This window comes from Magnolia sinica, chromosome 9 (genome assembly GCF_029962835.1).
Source record: "Magnolia sinica isolate HGM2019 chromosome 9, MsV1, whole genome shotgun sequence".
Classification (NCBI taxonomy): Eukaryota; Viridiplantae; Streptophyta; class Magnoliopsida; order Magnoliales; family Magnoliaceae; genus Magnolia; species Magnolia sinica.
This window is the reverse complement of record NC_080581.1, coordinates 2,032,393-2,047,000: the sequence shown is the minus strand read 5'-3', so window position 1 is coordinate 2,047,000 and position 14,608 is coordinate 2,032,393. Positions and strand designations below refer to the sequence as shown.

Genomic DNA, 14,608 nt, shown 5'->3' with positions numbered 1-14,608 from the left:
GGAATTTACCTTTAACGGCGGCAGCTTTCGAAGTAGCGCAACGAGAGAATCAGCAAGCCATGCAAGGGCTGCAAGCTTCCATCGACATCATAGCGGATCTTTTGGCTGAAAACCTAAGGCAACTCCGTGTTCTTAATGGCAATCCTCCACCCCCAATTAATCGCCCTGATCGCAGGATAGTATCGGCAGTGCATCTAAGGGTCATTCCTGAGGAAGGAGGCTCCAGTGAGGAGGAAATCGACAACATAATCTTTCAACACCCCAGACATGGCGGCGATCGAGTAGATCGAACGGATCGAGAATTCAAGATGAGGGTTGATATTCCTAGCTTCAATGGCCAATTACACATTGAGGATTTTCTCGATTGGCTTTCTGAAGTTGAGCGATTTTTTGACTATATGGACATCCCTGAAGTAAAGAAGGTCAAGCTTGTGGCCTACAAGTTGAAAGGAGGAGCTTCAGCTTGGTGGGAACAACTGCAACTCGCGCGAACCAGGCAGACGAAAGCACCAATCCGCACCTGGCAGCGGATGAAGCAGCTATTACGTGCCCGATTCCTCCCTAGCGATTACGATCAGGTATTATTCCAACAATACCAAAATTGTCGACAGGGTAGTCGGTCGGTGAGAGAATACGCAGAAGAATTTTACCGCCTGGCGGCGCGTAACGATTTGGTCGAGACTGAATCGCAGCAAGTCGCCCGATTCAACGGTGGATTGCGTATGGCTATCCAGGATCGGGTCCAGATGCAGTCCGTCTGGACGATGAATGACGCGATCAAGTTGGCTACTCGTGCAGAAGTGCAACTTGAACGTCCTAACACACGGACCTATCCTACTGCAAGGATTCCTGTGGCAGGTCTGCCCCAGGGAACTGCACAGCCTAAAGGGAAGGAGCCCGTAGGAGCACGCACTCAACCTCCTACGTTTGAGAACCGAGATCAGGGAAGTGGGCAAGCTAGACCTCAAAGGGGCGTATCGACTGCTTCTGGTCCAAGTAGAATCCCGAACCCCTATGCTCGGCCAAGGCCCGATAACTGCTATCGTTGTGGCCAACCAGGCCACCTATCAAATACTTGTCCCCAGCGAAAAGTGGCAAACCTCGCCATCAATGATGGTAGTGCTGATAACGCTTATGAAGATCCAGATATTGAAGAACAGGAGCATACCACCGAGGACGAGGCAGATGATTCAGGTTGGATTCAGCAAGATCACGGCGAGTCGCTTGTCGTGAGGCGACTATTATATGCGCCAAGAAAAGAAGTGCATCCACAGCGGCATAACATCTTCCGCACTAGGTGTACGGTGAATCGAAAGGTTTGCGACGTGATCATTGATAGTGGGAGTAGCGAGAACATCGTTTCCAAGGTCATGGTGGAAAAATTACAATTGAAAACGGAGCGTCATCCCTCTCCATATACAATCGGTTGGATCAAGAAGGTCAGCGAAACAAAAGTAACTGAACGGTGTACCATATCCTTTTCAATTGGCAAACATTATAAGGATGAAGTAGTATGCGATGTGGTTGACATGGAAGCATGTCACATACTACTCGGTCGGCCCTGGCAATCTGACCGTGACGCCACTCATAAAGGGCGAGATAATATATATATCTTCGTCAAGGACGGCCGGAAGACCATATTGGCCCCTATGGATCCAGAGGGATCACCTGAAACTTCTAAAGTGGAGGGTCGTTTTCTCTTAACCATACGGGACTTCCTGGAAGAATCAAAGGAAGCAGGACAGACTTATGCATTAATTGTAAAAGGGGAAGAACTCGAGCCTACCAACATCCCTGAAAGACTAAGGCCCCTGCTACATGAATTCAAGGAAATCTGGCTCGATGACCTTCCCGATGGGTTACCCCCCATGCGGGATATCCAACACCATATCGACTTTGTCCCTTGGTCCAGTTTACCTAATCGTTCCCATTATCAAATGAGTCCGAATGAGTGCGAGATTCTGTAAGGACAAGTAGAGGAGTTGATCCGTAAGGGTCTTATTCGAGAGAGCATGAGTCCATGTGCTGTACCAGCTCTATTAACTCCAAAGAAAGATGGGAGTTGGTGCATGTGCGTCGATAGCCGAGCCATCAACAAAATCACCATAAAATACAGGTTTCCTATACCATGGTTGGACGATATGCTGGACATGCTAGAGGGTGCAAAAATATTCTCTAAATTGGACCTAAGGAGCGGCTACCATCAGATTCGAATACAGCCGGGTGATGAGTGGAAAATGGCCTTTAAGACCAAGGAAGGATTATACGAATGGATGGTCATGCCCTTCGATTTTTCGAATACGCCTAGCACATTTATGAGATTGATGAACTAAGTTATGAAACCTTTCATTGGGCGGTTCGTTGTGGCTTATTTCGATGATATTTTAATATACAGTCAAGAAGAAACCACCCATATGAAACACCTCAAGAAGGTCCTTTAAGTGCTCAATAAAAATAAACTGTATCTCAATTTGAAAAAGTGCAGCTTCATGACTGATAGCCTATTGTTCCTAGGTTTTGTCATAACATCTACGGGCATTCGGGTGGATGAGGAAAAGGTAAAGGCAATCAGAGAATGGCCAGTTCCCATAAATATTCACGAAGTGCGAAGTTTTCATGGACTAGCGACATTCTATCATCAGTTCATGAAAAATTTCAGTATCATTGTGTCACCAATCATAGATTGCATGAAGAAAGGGTAGTTTCAGTGGACTGATGAAGCCGACAGGAGCTTTGCAAAAATCAAGCGCAGGTTATCCACGACCACAGTTCTTGTACTTCCCAACTTCGACAAACTGTTTGAAGTCGAATGTGATGCCTCATATGTCGGAATTGGAAAATTTTTGTCTCAAGAAGGTAGGCCGGTAGCCTTCTACAATGAGAAACTTAGCGATGCACGCAAGAAGTGGTTTACATATGAGATCGAGTTAGACGCGATGGTCCAGGTACTGTGACACTGGCGACATTATTTGATTTAGAGGGAATTTATACTTTACATGGACTATCAAGCTCTCAAATTCATTAATAGTCAAGCTAACATTAACCGTGTGCATGCTAGATGGATCTCATTTTTACAGGAATTCATGTTCATACTAAAACACAAGTCAGGGCAATAGAACAAAGTAGCTGATGCACTGAGTCGCCGTGCAACTTTATTAATCACTATGAGCAATGAGGTTGTCGGGTTCGAGCGCCTCAAAGACATATATGCCAATGACGACGACTTTAAGGACGCATGGGTTAGGTGCCAAGAAGGTCACCCTAACGACTTACACATCCAAGATGGGTTCCTTTTCAAGGAAAATCGACTGTGCATCCCGAACAGTTCGCTAAGGGAACAGATAATCCAAGAGCTACATGGAGGTGGCCTCAGTGAACACCTTAGGTGAGACAAGACGCGAGCTCTTGTGGAAGAACGGTATTATTGGCCGCAATTGGTACGTGATGTGGGAAAGGCAGTCCAACGTTGTTATATTTGTCAGACCTCTAAGGGGCAATCTCATAATACAGGCCTGTACACTCCGTTACCCACGCCTGACGACCCTTGGGAGGATTTATCTATGGACTTCGTGCTTGGTCTCCCACGAACACAACGCGGCATGGATTCGGTGTTCGTGGTAGTAGATCGTTTCTCCAAGATGGCGCACTTTATTCCATGCAAGAAGACTCTCGATGCAACACACGTGGCGAATCTATTCTTCAGAGAAATTGTGCGGCTACATGGGGTTCCTAAGACTATTACTTCTGACAGTGACACGAAGTTCATAAGCCACTTTTGGCGGACTTTGTGGACTCGATTCGATACACGACTTCAGTTCAGCAGCGCCTACCACCCACAGACTGATGGTCAAACTGAGGTTGTGAATCGCACGTTGGGAAACCTCCTTTGATGTATTTCAGGAGAAAAACCGAAGTAGTGGGATTTGGCTTTGTCTCAAGTGGAGTTTGCATTTAACAACATGGTGAACCGCTCGACAGGGAAATCCCCGTTCCAGGTTATTTATGGACGAGTACCTCGCCACACACTAGACTTGGTCCCTCTGCCCAAGCTCCCAGGCATGAGCATTGCAGCGGAACATATGGCTGACAAGATCATGGGCATTCATTCGGAAGTACAAACCAAGTTACATGTCTCGAACAAAAAATACAAGGAGCAAGCCGACAAGCATCGGCGACAAAAAGTTTTCGAGGTGGGTGACCAAGTAATGGTCCATCTTCGCAAAGAACGATTTCCGACCGGAACGTACAACAAGTTGAAGAATAAAAAGATTGGACCGGTACCAATCATCCGAAAGATCAATGACAACGCTTATGTTGTTGATCTTCCAGATGACATGGCGATCTCACGGACTTTCAACGTCGCGGACTTGTTCGAGTATCATGAACCAGCACATGATGAGAACTCGAGGACGAGTTCTTTTGAAGTGGAGGGGACTGATGTAGAGCGGGTCGCGGACAGTTTCATGGCCAAGATGGATCGAGGAAGGCCTATTTGAAGGGAAATGTGATCCAGACCATTGGACCTTAAATCGGCGTATCTCGCAATCCGAATGAGTTAATGACGTAAAATATATGATTTTGGGGTAGAACGAGCTACTTTAGCCAACCAACCCAGCTACGCCGGGTTGCGCCGCCCGGAATTGCGAAAACCCCTGGATCGACGGTCGTTTCCCTGCTTTAATTTCGCTTTTACTATAAATAGTAAGTTTTAGTTTGATTATAACTCTTCATCCGTTGGGCTTTAGGAGTTGCGCCCAACATGGAAAAGAGCTTAGAATAATTAGGAGAACGGTTTGGTGAAGCCAAATAGGACACTTACTATTTTTGGCCGAAAACCTTGCGCACTAGTAGACATCACGACCGTGTATAAGTATATAAATAGTAAGTTTACTATTTATAGTAAGTCGCGGATTCTAGGAGTTTGAGTTGTAGTTTGATTATGATTTCTTTCCCAATGCTTGATACCCTTATTTAAAGGGTTGTGAACTCAATTTTAATAATTCATAAATCAATTTCGATTATATTAGAATTTCTTTCTATTTCCTGCTTTTTTTCCTCGTGGATTCGAGAAGTCTCTGTGAGGAGTCCAGAGAAGTTCCGTGGATTCTACCAAACTGATGCAAGGGAGGACGTGAGGTCGAGCACCGTCTCCCTCAAAAGGATAACTATTCCGAATTCACGGAACTTCTCTGGACGGTCGGGCAATAATCCCATGGGCAGTGCTCCAGAGAATTTACCTTTAGCGGCGGCAGCTTTCGAAGCAGCACAATAAGAGAATCAGCAAGCCATGCAAGGGCTGCAGGCTTCCATCGACCGCATAGCGGATCTCTTGGCGGAAAACCTAAGGCAACTCCGTGTTCCTGGTGTCAATCCTCCACCCCCAATTAATCGCCCTGATCGCAGGATAGTACCAACAGTGCATCCAAGGGTCATTCCTGAGGAAGGGGGCTCCAGTGAGGAGGAAATCGACGACATACTCTTCCAACATCCCAGACATGGCGGTGATCGAGTAGATCGAACAGATCGAGAATTCAAGATGAGGGTTGATATTCCTAGCTTCAATGGCCAATTACACATTGAGGATTTTCTCGATTGGCTTTCTGAAGTTGAGCGATTTTTTGACTATATGGACATCCCTGAAGTAAAGAAGGTCAAGCTTGTGGCCTACAAGTTGAAAGGAGGAGCTTCAGCTTGGTGGGAACAACTGCAACTCGCGCGAACCAGGCAGACGAAAGCACCAATCCGCACCTGGCAGCGGATGAAGCAGCTATTACGTGCCCGATTCCTCCCTAGCGATTACGATCAGGTATTATTCCAACAATACCAAAATTGTCGACAGGGTAGTCGGTCGGTGAGAGAATACGCAGAAGAATTTTACCGCCTGGCGGCGCGTAACGATTTGGTCGAGACTGAATCGCAGCAAGTCGCCCGATTCAACGGTGGATTGCGTATGGCTATCCAGAATCGGGTCCAAATGCAGTCCGTCTGGACGATGAATGATGCGATCAAGTTCGCCACTCGGGCAGAAGCGCAACTTGAACGTCCTAACACACGGACCTATCCTACTGCAAGGATCCCTGTGGTAGGTCTGCCCCAGGGAACTGCACAGTCTAAGGGGAAGGAGCCCGCAGAAGCACGCACTCAACCTCCTACGTTTGAGAACCGAGATCAGGGAAGCGGGCAAGCTAGACCTCAAAGGGGCGTATCGACTGCTGCTGGTCCAAGTAGAATCTCGAACCCCTATGATCGGCCAAGGCCCGATAACTGCATCGTTGTGGCCAACAGGGCCACCTATCAAATACTTGTCCCTAGCGAAAAGTGGTAAACCTCACCATCAATGATGGTAGTGCTGATAAGGCTTATGAAGATCTAGATATTGAAGAACAGGAGCATACCACCGAGGACGAGGCAGATGATTCAGGTTGGATACAGCAAGATCACGGTGAGTCGCTCGTCGTGAGGCGACTATTATATGTTCCAAGAAAAGAAGTGCATCCACAGCGGCATAACATCTTTCGCACTAGGTGTACAGTGAATCGAAAAGTTTGTGACGTGATCATTGACAGTGGGAGCAGCGAGAACATCGTTTCCAAGGTCATGGTGGAAAAATTACAATTGAAAACGGAGCGTCATCCCTCTCCATATACAATCGGTTGGATCAAGAAGGTCAATATAAAGGTAACCGAACGGTGCACCATATCCTTTTCAATTGGCAAACATTATAAGGATGAAGTAGTATGCGATGTGGTCGACATGGAAGCATGTCACATACTACTCTGTCGGCGCAATCTGACCGTGATGCCACTCATAAAGGGCGAGATAATATATATATCTTCGTCAAGGACGGCCGAAAGACCATATTGGCTCCTATGGATCCAGAGGGACCACCTGAAACTTCTAAAGTGGAGGGCCGTTTTCTCTTAACCATACGGGACTTCGTGGAAGAATCAAAGGAAACAGGACAAACTTACGCATTAATTGTAAAAGGGGAAGAACTCGAGCCTACCAACATCCCTGAAATACTAAGGCCCCTGCTACATGAATTCAAAGAAATCTGGCCCGATGACCTTCCCGATGGGTTACCCCCCATGCGGGATATCCAACACCATATCGACTTTGTCCCTGGGTCCAGTTTACCGAATCGTCCCCATTATCGAATGAGTCCGAATGAGTGCGAGATTCTGCAGGGACAAGTAGAGGAGTTGATCCGTAAGGGTCTTATTCGGGAGAGCATGAGTCCATGTGCTGTACCAGCTCTATTAACTCCAAAGAAAGATGGGAGTTGGCGCATGTGTGTCGATAGCCGAGCCATCAACAAAATCACCATAAAATACAGGTTTCCTATACCACGGTTAGACGATATGCTGGACATGCTAGAAGGTGCAAAAATATTCTCTAAATTGGACTTAAGGAGCGGCTACCATCAGATTCGAATACGGTCGGGTGATGAGTGGAAAACAGCCTTTAAGACCAAGGAAGGATTATATGAATGGATGGTCATGCCCTTCGGTCTTTCGAATGCGCCTAGCACATTTATGAGATTGATGAACCAAGTTCTGAAACCTTTCATTGGGCGGTTCGTTGTGGTTTACTTCGATGATATTTTGATATACAGTCAAGACGAAACCACCCATATGGAACACCTCAAGAAGGTCCTTCAAGTGCTCACTAAAAATAAACTGTACCTCAATTTAAAAAAGTGCAGCTTCATGACTGATAGTCTATTGTTCCTGGGTTTTGTCGTCACATCCACGGGCATTCGGGTGGATGAGGAAAAGGTGAAGGCAATCAGAGAATGGCCGGTTCCTACAAATATTCACGAAGTGCGAAGTTTTCATGGACTAGCGACATTCTATCGTCGGTTCGTGAAAAATTTCAGTACCATTGTGTCACCAATCACAGATTGCATGAAGAAAGGGCAGTTTCAGTGGACTGACGAAGCAGACAGGAGCTTTGCCGAAATCAAGCGCAGATTATCCACGACCCCGGTTCTTGTACTTCCCAACTTCGACAAACTATTTGAAGTCGAATGTGATGCCTCATATGTCGGGATTGGGGCAGTTTTGTCTCAAGAAGGTAGGCCGGTAGCCTTCTACAGCGAGAAACTTAGCGATGCACGTAAGAAGTGGTCTACATATGAGATCGAGTTATACGCGGTGGTCCAGGCACTGCGGCACTGGCGACATTATTTGATTCAAAGGGAATTCATACTTTACACGGACCATCAAGCTCTCAAATTCATTAATAGTCAAGCTAACATTAACCGTGTGCATGCTAGATGGATCTCGTTTTTGCAGGAATTTACATTCGTACTAAAACATAAGTCAGGGCAACAGAACAAGGTAGCTGATGCACTGAGTCGCCGTGCAACTTTGTTAGTCACTATGAGCAATGAGGTTGTCGGGTTCGAGCGCCTTAAAGACATATATGCCGATGACGACGACTTCAAGGACGCATGGGTTAGATGCCAAGAAGGTCACCCCGGCGACTTACATATGCAAGACGGGTTCCTTTTCAAGGGAAATCGATTGTGCATCCCAAACAGTTCGCTAAGGGAACAGATAATCCAAGAGCTACATGGAGGTGGCCTCAGTGGACACCTTGGGCGAGACAAGACGCGAGCTCTTGTGGAAGAACGGTATTACTGGCCGCAATTGGTACGTGATGTGGGAAAGACAGTCCAACGTTGTTATATTTGTCAGACCTCTAAGGGGCAATCTCATAATACAGGCCTTTACACTCCGTTACCCGTGCCTGACGGCCCTTGGGAGGATTTATCTATGGACTTCGTGCTTGGTCTCCCACGAACACAACGCGGCATGGATTCGGTGTTCGTGGTAGTAGATCGTTTCTCCAAGATGGCGCACTTTATTCCATGCAAGAAGACTCTCGATGCAACACACGTGGCAAATCTATTCTTCAGAGAAATTGTGCGGCTACACGGGGTTCACAAGACTATTACTTCTGACCGTGACACGAAGTTCATAAGCCACTTTTGGCGGACTTTGTGGACTCGATTCGATACACGACTTCAGTTCAGCAGCGCCTACCACCCACAGACTGACGGTCAAACTGAGGTCGTGAATCGCACGTTGGGAAACCTCCTTCGATGTATTTCAGGAGAAAAACCGAAGCAGTGGGATTTGGCTTTGTCTCAAGCGGAGTTTGCATTCAACAACATGGTGAACCGCTCGACAGGAAAATCCCCGTTCCAGGTTATTTATGGACGAGTCCCTCGCCACACACTAGACTTGGTCCCTCTGCCCAAGCTCCCAGGCATGAGCATTGCAGCGGAACATATGGCTGACAAGATCATGGGCATTCATGCGGAAGTACAAACCAAGCTACATGCCTCGAACGAAAAATACAAGGAGCAAGCCGACAAGCATCGGCGACAAAAAGTGTTCGAGGTGGGTGACCAAGTAATGGTCCATCTGCGCAAAGAACGATTTCCGACCGAAACGTACAACAAGTTAAAGAATAAAAAGATTGGACCGGTACCTATCATCCGAAAGATCAATGACAATGCTTATGTTGTTAATCTTCTAGATGACATGGCAATCTCACGGACTTTCAACGTCGCAGACCTGACTGAGTATCATGAACCAGCGCAGGATGAGAACTCGAGGATGAGTTCTTTTGAAGTGGAGGGGACTGATGTAGAGCGGGTTGCGGACAGTTTCATGGCCAAGATGGATCGAAAAGGCCCGGTCGACGACAGAAGTTATCCGGACCGTTGGACCTTAGATCGAGCGTATCTCACAATCCGAAATGAGTTATCTGAAGTAAAACATATGATTTTGGAGTAAAACGAGCTACTTTAGCCAACCAACCCAGCAACGCTGGGTTATGTAGCCCGGAATTGCGAAAAACCCCTTGATTGACGGTCGTTTTCCTGTTTTAATTTCATTTTTACTATAAATGGTAAGTTTTAGTTTGATTATAACTCTTCATCCGTCGGGCTTTAGGAGTTGCGCCCAACGTGAAAAGAGCTTAGAATAATTAGGAGAACGGTTTGGTGAAGCCAAATAGGACACTTACTATTTTTGGCCGAAAACCTTGCGTACTAGTAGACATCACGACCGTCTATAAATAGTAAGTTTACTATTTATAGTAAGTCGCGGATTCTAGGAGTTTGAGTTGTAGTTTGATTCTAATTTCTTTCCCATTGCTTGGTACCCTTATTTAAAGGGTTGTGAACTCGTTTTTATTCATTCATCAATCAATTTCGATTTTATTAGAATTTATTTCTATTTTCTGCTCTCTTTCCTCGTGGATTCGAGAAGTCTCTGTGAGGAGTCCAGAGAAGTTCCGTGGATTCGGAATAGTTATCCTCTTGAGGAAGACGGTGCTCGACCTCACGTCCTCCCCTGCGTCAGAAGTACCGATAGGATCCCATGTAGGACCCGGTCATCATATGGTGATTGGCTACACTCCTGCCTCTAGTGGATCCATAAATGCACCACTGGTTCAATTTCGATACCAAGCACCTCATTCTGGCATGTTTCAACAAAATCTCTTCAACATTAGACCACAGGTAAAAGTACGATTTAATTTTGTATATTTCTAATATTAGAGTAACATTTATAGGAGTCGACATTCATGTAAGTTGTGCTCATTAAAGTTTTCATTATTGTGTTTTTGTTATGCTAGACTTCAATTGGTACCAGTCTGAGTCGTTTTGGAATACCTAAGATCGGCCCTAGTGGATCAATTAGTGGCCCTTTGGTTGCTTGTGGCTACCAACCAAGTACAAACTTGTACAAGCAAATTCCCTCAAGCAACCTGCAATTGGCACATTTACGTGAAGATACATCTATAGGAAGTATTGCATTTCAGGTAAAACTGTTAATCTCTATCATTCATAGTATTGAATGAACTTTTTAATTTTCAATACAGTGAGACGTCTTATTCATTGAAATTTGAAATCCCTGTATGCAATTATCATCAGCACCATGTGATAAGAGTCAACCGTTACAATGTGAAGAACACAACCTATGTTTGAATAAATAGATTTTCTTTCCTGAAAGGTGAGTGTATGTTCTAACTCTTCTTACAAAAGCCAAAAGATTGCAACTTGATTGGTGGAATCTGTTTACTTTCTTTTCTCTTAACAGAATGAAAGAAAAAGAAGAAGAAATTTTGCGTTTTGTGTGCAAAAGTTTGCGATATTAAGGTAGGAAGGGACCGATGCACCATCCTTATCCTTCATGGGACTTTTTGAGGTGGAAAGGATCTGATTTTCACAAGCATGTTTTCTCCACTTATGTGGAATTTTGAGATGGGAAATCAAAAGAGATGTTGATTTGGCTTCTTTGGTGGGAACTCCCATAATGGTATTCAAATGTTCAAGGCATCCATCAGGTGGACTACTGCAAAAAAAATAATCAAGGTGCTCCATTTAGAAGGTGAGCTATGATATAAATAGGTTGGCAAGTTACAAAATTTCAGCTGATTTTAGCGAGCACCCATTTTTCCACTTACTATGCTTATGCTAGCCTTATTAATAGCAAAAAGCCACTAGAAGTTATTGAGTCGGAATTTTGTCAATAAATTTGGAGTCAAATTTGTTGTCAAAATTAGTAATATATGTGCTCGTAATAAGACCTTTGTTGTCAAATTTGTCATAGTTGTCAACAATGTGGGGTCAAAACTTCCATAAGACTTTTGTCGTCAAATTTGTCAACATTGGAAAGTCAAAATTTGTTCCTAAATTTCGTAAAAAATGTAAAGTTAAATTTGTACATTACAAAATGCGGATGCTTGTTTTTCAATAAGACCTTCCAATATTTTCCATTTTAGCCATCCAATAATCATTCTAAAATCTTATTTATGGATAACGAACAAAGTTTAATATTTTGTTCATGATAATTATATAATTGAGACATCATAGTTTGAATTACTTGTATTCATGTATGTAATGTTTTAGTAAATTCTAACTGCTTATGTATCATCCATTATACTTTGCCAATTTGTAACTGCTTTTCTACTCTATTTGCATAGAATGCTTTTTACCTTATGATTTTTTCTTGTTGATAATGTTGTAGGTAAATTCTACATGTCTGAAATGATGGTACAAGATGTGTATGAGAAGATTACATTGCTCTTCAGCACTTTTGGGTTTTTAAGCTGCATGTGGCTTCATAGCTGGAAGCAGTCGCAGCCCTCATGGCTCTCCATGTAGGACAAGATATGGTTTTCAACAACAGCCCCTGTATGTAGTAGTAGAAGCAACAAATTCTTTTCAAATCAATGTGGCCTTCTTTTGCTCGTCCTACGGCTGATATTGTGCAAGTTTTGGATAGGAGCTACCCTGGTCGTTTTGTCGTGGGCTGTTGTGGGTTTGATGTGGTCTTATTGTGGTGTGCAGCTGGTTTATAGGGATGGTAGTTGGTGGGTGTTATTGAAGATTTAGATCAGTTTTGGGGTGCCAGATTGGTGGCTTGTTTTGTGGGTCTGTTATAATTTTTTAATTTTTTTAGCCTTGTATAGTGTTTTTTTTTTTTTTTTTGTACAAGTGCTCTAAATGATAGGCGTGATTGCTGCTCTTTTTGTTGGCGTCCGCCTGAATAGTTGTATTGAGCATTTCCACTCAATAATCTTGGGTGGTGTGCTTCCCACCTTTAGAAAAAGAAGAAGAAAGAATGGGTATATATCAATATGGGCAGGATTTGGATTTTGAATATGTGATTTAGATGTGGATTGAATATGCAATTGAATGATTAACAAGTTGAATGTGGATTGCATGTGTAACTGAATGTAAATGCGTTGTTGGCAAATAATCAAGTTCTTTTTGTTGCTTTAGCCTTGTCAATATGATGAACGCATTGAAATATGTAAGTTTCCCAGATATTTATTTGAAGGTAAGCAGGATTGTTACGCAGGCTATGGGTATGTTCTCCGAATAAAAGGGGCCAAACTGCTCACCATAATTTGCAAGAACATTGGAATGCATTGCTTATTCAAGTATGCCCTACATCAACCTTGATAGTCACTGTAAAATATAAAACACCTTTGATATGCTACAGTCTCTTCCTTAAGCTTATATTATGGGACCATGTTTGGAATTTTCATTGATCTGGAGAATTTTTGTGTGTGTGCAATCCACAATAGGCCTAACATATTTGATAGTCTGTATCTTTTGTTGGCCCTATTTATTAATGTACATATTCAAACAAGTGATTCCTGAGATCCTTGGCTTGTATAGATTTATGCCATATTAACAAAGTTCAACTAGTGTGCTCATATACCTTTCCATGAAAGAAACAGAAGACTAGCAACCAAAGTCTAAAATTGCAAAAATCATATCCTGAGTTTTTAAACTGCTCTACACCTCTATAGCTACGGTTTTAGTCCGTAGCCTAACCCTAGGTATTGATTCGAAAATTATAGCTACGGATTTAATTCGTAGCTAACTCCTCCATTTAAAAAATAATAATTATAATCATTCATTCATTCAATTACAATCCTTCATTCAACTCCAATCCTTCATTCAATCAATTACAATTATAATTACAAAATTAGTTTCCTAGTAATTCATGAAAGCAGGTGGACTCCACAATATTCCACAAAAGAAAGAAAAAACTGGCAGTCATTTGTTGAACTCTACCCTCACAGCAACAGAAAGGACCATTTGCTGTATTCTTGAAAATTACCAAAAGGAAGATGGCATTGAGATTCCGGCACCTTTACAACCCTTCATGGGTACTGCCTTCCTTCCCTTCCAGAACAGCCCAGCGCCAGAGATGAAAGGAAAGAAGTCTAAAGCCAAGGCGGCTGCTTAAACACGAGAATCGAAACAATCAGAAGCATGATCGGCTATGTTACTAAAATATTACATTGAGCAATGTGTTGTCACATTTATCTGATATGATCAACTTTTACAAGAAGGGGTTGAATTGGCCCAACACCACCACCACTACCACTACCACTACCACTACCACCACCTCCTTATGGCTGGTTGCAGAAATTTTTATTCAGTTATTGTGCAACTGTCTTCCTCAAAAATATTTAGTGGTCATTGGCGTGCTTACAGCCACTCTTCTTCTTGTGGAAGTTGAAAAAAAGAGTGGATGGTTGGTTTTTTAAAGGAGTCAAAAGCAGCTCAGCGTATTTGAATTGTTGTTCGACGTTCCTGACGACAAAACTGCATTCCAAGTACTTGAAGATCCCTTGTAGAAGCTCTGGCTGGACCTCATTCGTCCATGTCTATGGGAGATTGGAAAAGGTGTATGGTGACAATGACAACCAAGGGTAACAAAAAAGTTTTGCTAAGGCACCTTGCAATTCTCATAAGTAGCTTTGACAATTTCCTTATTCAACATTCTTGAATTAACTTTCTCTAAGAACTTCTAGTACAACTCATGAAAATTTGGCTCAATGCTTGCTCTGTCAAATATAATGTCCCAGTAAAGTAAAAATCAGCTGATGAAACTAAAAGGTTATTAATAAGATTTTTCTCACCTTTTCATCACCATATACTGAGCAAACCATGGATAGTACTGCTCTTTCAGGACATTAGTAAATTCTTTTGCTTTCACATCCATATTTGAAGCTGAAATATTATTAAACATAAATAAAATCTTGTCCTATATCTCTGATGCAGGTT

General features: G+C 43.4%; 1 long non-coding RNA gene across 1 annotated transcript; it reads left to right on the top strand.

Moving 5' to 3' along the window:
- The first annotated feature begins 10,891 nt into the window (after positions 1-10,891).
- LOC131256629 (uncharacterized) lies at positions 10,892-11,387 on the top strand. The gene is made up of 2 exons (XR_009176895.1): positions 10,892-11,030; positions 11,118-11,387. It is a non-coding gene; the product is annotated as an uncharacterized LOC131256629 (long non-coding RNA).
- Positions 11,388-14,608: the final 3,221 nt, after the last annotated feature.